This window comes from Hylobates moloch, unplaced genomic scaffold (genome assembly GCF_009828535.3).
Source record: "Hylobates moloch isolate HMO894 unplaced genomic scaffold, HMol_V3 SCAFFOLD_7, whole genome shotgun sequence".
Taxonomy (NCBI): domain Eukaryota; kingdom Metazoa; phylum Chordata; class Mammalia; order Primates; family Hylobatidae; genus Hylobates; species Hylobates moloch.
The window spans coordinates 83871728-83876888 of NW_026652282.1; the positions used below are offsets into that span (position 1 = coordinate 83871728).

General features: G+C 42.1%; 1 pseudogene; it reads right to left on the reverse strand.

Moving 5' to 3' along the window:
* Positions 1–1996: 1996 nt before the first annotated feature.
* On the reverse strand, positions 1997–2130 carry LOC116812407 (U2 spliceosomal RNA; annotated as a pseudogene).
* Between the last annotated feature and the right edge of the window lie 3031 nt (positions 2131–5161).

A 5161-nucleotide genomic window follows, 5' to 3' on the forward strand; every position in this document is an offset into this window, starting at 1 on the left:
GTGGGAATTGAACAATGAGAACACATGGACACAGTGTGGGGAACATCACACCCCGGGGTCTGTCATGGGGTGGAGGGCAGGGGGAGGGATAGCATTAGGAGAAATACCTAATGTAAATGACGAGTTAATGGGTGCAGCAAACCAACATGGCACATGTATACCTATGTAACAAACCTGCACATTGTGCACATGTACCCTAGAACTTAAAGTATAATAAAAAAAAAATAGGCTCTGCTGTTGTGCAGATTTCAATTCTAGCTCTGCTACTTATGAGAAGATGACCTTGGGCAAATGGCCGAACCGCTCTGAGCCCCAATTTTCCCATCTATAAAAATTGGCATACTAATAGAACCCACTGGGCTTTGTTTCATGGGCTGTCATGAATGATTGAATGTACTGGTGTATGTAATGGACTGTAATTGTACAATGCCTAGCACAGAGTGATTACTCCCTAGATGATAGCTAGTGATAAAATTAAGGCACCCCGGCCAGGTGCGGTGGCTCATGCCTGTAATCCCAACACTTTGGGAGGCCAAGGCAGGTTGATCACCTGAGATCAGGAGTTCAAAACCAGACTGGCCAATATGGTGAAACCCTATCTCTACTAAAAATACAAAAACTAACCAGGCATGGTGGCGTGTGCCTGTAATCCCAGCTGCTTGGGAAGCTGAGGCAGGAGAATCGCTTGAACCCAGGAGGCAGAGGTTGCAGTGAGCCAAGATCATGCCACTGCACTCCAGCCTGGGCAACAGAGAGACTCCACCTCAAAAAGGAAAAAAAAAATTAAGGCATCCCCTTTCATCCTACAGAGCAAGTCATGAAGTTGTGACCTTATGGGAGGTGTGGTTATGTTATTCTGCTATGGATTTCATGGTCTTTCAATAGGGACCACCTGTGAGAAGTTAAAAGGCTATGCAGACCACCTACCTGGTACATGTCATAGGAAACCTATTTCATAACAAATGGGGAAAGCTGGGCACAGTGGCTCACGCCTGTAATCCCGGCACTTTGGGAGGCCGAGATAGGCGGATCACCTGAGGTCGGGAGTTTGAGACCAGCCTGACCAACATGGAGAAACCCCATCTCTACTGAAAATACAAAATGAGCCGGGCATGGTGGTGCATGCCTGTAATCCCAGCTACTCAGGAAGGCTGAGGCAGGAGAATCGCTTGAACCTGGGAGGCGGAGGTTGCGGTGAGCCGAGATTGCGCCATTGCACTCCAGCCTGGGCAACAAGAGCGAAACTCTGTCTCAAAAAAAAAAAGGGGGAAATGATGCTTCTTTGGATAAGACACCAAGTAAAAGCAAAACAGAAACAAAGTAACACTAATATTCTTAGAGACCAGCCCATTAATTACCTTGAGGAAATAATAGACCGCTTGGGGTTCTCAGACCACATTCTGAGAACCACTGAAGAGTACATGATGGTCTGCACTATAACTGGTGGCCTAATTAGTGGTCAACCCAGAATTTCCAGAGTATTCAGGAGTCACAATCCAAAAAACTTAATATCTATTGTCCAATGTCTTACCAGGTTTACGCATTTATTCCTTATCCCTTGTAGGCATGTGAATTGGTGACCCCTGGTGCACTCACCACCCAGAGACCTTTATAGTTTAAGCAAAAAACTACAAGAATCTAAGTATTAGGATGTAAGGAATGAGATAGAAAACAGCAGAATTTCTTAGGCCTTAACAGACAATAAAGAAGGCCGCCCCTTTGTGGGAATCAAGTATTGGATCTCAGCTCAGTTCCAAGATAAAGTAAAAAATCCAGTATTCTGGTGGGGCACAGTGGCTCATGCCTGTAATCCCAGCACTTTGGGAGGCTGAGGTGAGTGGATCACCTGAGGTCAGGAGTTCAAGACCAGCCTGGCCAACATGGTGAAATCCCATCTCTACTAAAAATACAAAAATTAGCCAGGCATGGTGGTGGGTGCCTGTAATCCCAGCTACTTGGGAGGCTGAGGCAAGAGAATTGGTTGAACCCGGGAGGTGGAGGTTGCAGTGGGACGAGATCGTGCCACTGCATTCCAGCCTGGGCAACAGAGCAAGACTCCATCTCGAAAAAAATAAAAATAAAAAATCCAGTATTCTACACTTGATCTTAACCGAAAGGCCGAGAAGCGATAAAAAAAAAATCCAGTATTCTATTTTGCCTCTAGAGCCAAGTAAAGATAAAGCATATCCATCTCAAACCAATAGCCAACATTATGATAAATGAGAAAAAGGAAGTTAGTAAAAATGTGGTAGTTAATAAAATAGGCTTTTGGTTTCAGACCAACCTGGGTTTAAAATCTCAGTTTATGTGTGTGTGAGGTGGCTCACACCTGTAATCCCAGCACTTTGGGAGGCCCAGGTGGGAGGATCCTCTGAGCCCAGGAGTTCAAGACCAGCCTGGGCAACATGGTGAGACCCTGTTTCTATTTTTATTAGAAAAATATAAAAATCCCAGCTCAGGAATATATAGGCATGTGACTTTGAGCAAATTACATAATAAATTAAAACCTAATAATAATAGTTCCTACTTTTGGGGGTTGCTGTATTGAATGAATGAGATTATGTAGGCAAAACACTTAGAATGGCACTTGATACATGATAAAACCTCCATAGTTTTTTTTTTTTTTTTTTTAGACAGAGCCTCACTCTGTCGCCCAGGCTGGAGTATGGTGGCATGATCTCGACTCACTGCAACCTCTGCCTCCCGGATTCGAGCGATTCTTCTGCCTCAGCCTCCCAAGTGGTTGGGATTACAGACGCCCACCACCACGCCCAGTTAATTTGTGTGTGTGTGTGTGTGTGTGTGTGTGTATTTTTAGTAGAGATGGAGTTTTACCATGTTGGACAGGGTGGTCTCAAACTCCTGACCTCAGGTGATCCGCCTGCCTCAGCCTCCCAAAGTGCTGGGATTAAAGGTGTGAGCCACTGCGCCTGGCCAAGCCCTCTGTAAGTTATAGCTTTCTTCTAACTAAAAGCATTCTCACTGGAGTCAAGGATAAAGCTAGGCTGCTGCCATTTACAAGTGCTTAATAGTGTTCTGAATAACCAGTATCATCCTTAGATCTGGGCAAGAGGGGCTTCTGCCCTGGGGCTCATGCTTTAAAGGATATCTCATATTGTAAATACTCAAATTTATTAAAAAAGACACAGGCACTTGTGTCACTTGGGATCTAGTACTTAGTGTTAGTACGGCACACCACATAATCCTAAGCCTTCACTCTCATGATTAACATCATTCAAACTTAAGGGGAATACTTCCTATCTCTCAATCTATATACTTGGAACAAAAGGCAAATCCATCTACAAGCCATGAAGTTTTGTGAGTTATGCTGCTGCTGCTATCAGACACTGCTTAGAAGTACAAGGAAAATCTGAGTAGCAGATGTGCTTAGTGAGAGAAAAGAAATTAACTTGTCAAATCCTTTCTGTCTCAAGAGCAATAGATTCTTCCATAACAATGATTGTTTCCCAATAGTAACAAGCATAGGTTTTCTTGCTTCTCTTTGTGTTCCAATTCATGGTTCCTTGATTTGTGGTAAGTAGGCCTCCAATTGTACTCTTGGCCCAGGCCAAATAAATGTTAAAAGCTGACTTGTAGCTAATACCATAAGATTTGAAAAAGAAATTAGAAATAACTATTGGAAGAGATATAGAAATTACCATTATTTCCAGTTAATTTGTTTGTCTATCAAGAGAACACCCAAGGGAATCAATTGAAATACTCATAAATTTAAGAAGAGAGTTCAGAAAAGTGGCCAAATAACAATCAATAGTTTTCCTGTAAGCCAGCAACAACCAGCTAGAAGATATAATGGAATAAAAATGCATTAATGATGACAAAAATAGCATAAAACTCCTAAGAATAACTCTTTTGAACTCTTGGGCTCAAGAGATCCTCCCGCCTCTGCCTCCCAACTAGCTGGGACTATGAGCACATGCCCACACACACAGCTAATTTTTTATTTTATTTTATTGTAGAGACGGGGTCTCATTATGTTGCCAGGCTGGTCTGGAACTCCTGGGCTTAAGTGGTCCTCCTGCCTTGGCCTCCTAAAGTGTTGGAATTATAGGCGTGAGCCACCACACCCAGCCAGGAATAACTCTTTAAAAAATGCATAGAGACTGGGTGCAGTGGCTCTTACAAGTGCTGAATCTTATGTCTGTCTGTATTTATATGTATTGTGTGTGTGTGTGTGTGTGTGTGTGTGTGTGTGTGTGTGTGTGTGTGTGATGTTTATATATAAAAGAGCTCTGATTGCCGGGCATGGTGGCTCATGCCTGTAATCCCTGCACTTTGGGAGGCCGAGGTGTGGGGGAATCACCTGAGGTCAGGAGTTTGAGACCAGCCTGGCCAACATGGTGAAACCCATCTCTACTAAAAATACAAAAATTAGCCAGGCATGGTGGCACACGCTTGTAATCCCAGCTACTCAGGAGGCTGAGGCAGGAGAATCGCTTGAACCAGGGAGGTGGAGGTTGCAGTGAGCCAAGATCGTGCCACTGCACTCCAGCCTGGGCGACAAGAGTGAAACTCCGTCTCAAAAAACAAACAAACAAAAAACAAACAAATAAAAAAGACCCCTTTGATTAATTGGCTTAGAAAAATAAGCACTTAAATCAAATATTTTGTCAGAAAAATAGAAACTTTAATGCTTTTTTGTTCACAAGACTTTAATAATCTTTTGGAAATAAAAGCAGTTTTAAACATTATTGGTAAAATAAAATGTCTTGAAAATGTAGACATTTGTTCTAAATTAAGGTCAGATATCAGATTTGCTAAGTACTTTAAGGTCAAACTTTCTTTGACTTTTGAAAATTGTTCGATTTACCTACTTTGGAGCATTGGATTATAGATAAGGCCTGGGGACATATGGAGAGCTATGCCAGCTAGCTATGCTAAAAAGAGTCAGACCTTATCTTCATTTCCGTCTGTCCTAGGGTCCTCCCCTAGTACCTAATTAAAATTACTTACTTATCAGGTTTTTCACTAAAAATAAAAGTTGCTAAGAGTTAACATTGTAACATGTAATTGAGAACACTGGAGAAACAGTTTTACATACATGTAAAAGCATTGGGAATATGGCTTTTGTTAAAGGGAATGTAATTTTGTCTAGTTCAGAGGGTTTTAAAGATTCTTTTTTTTTTTTTTTTTTTTTTTTTTG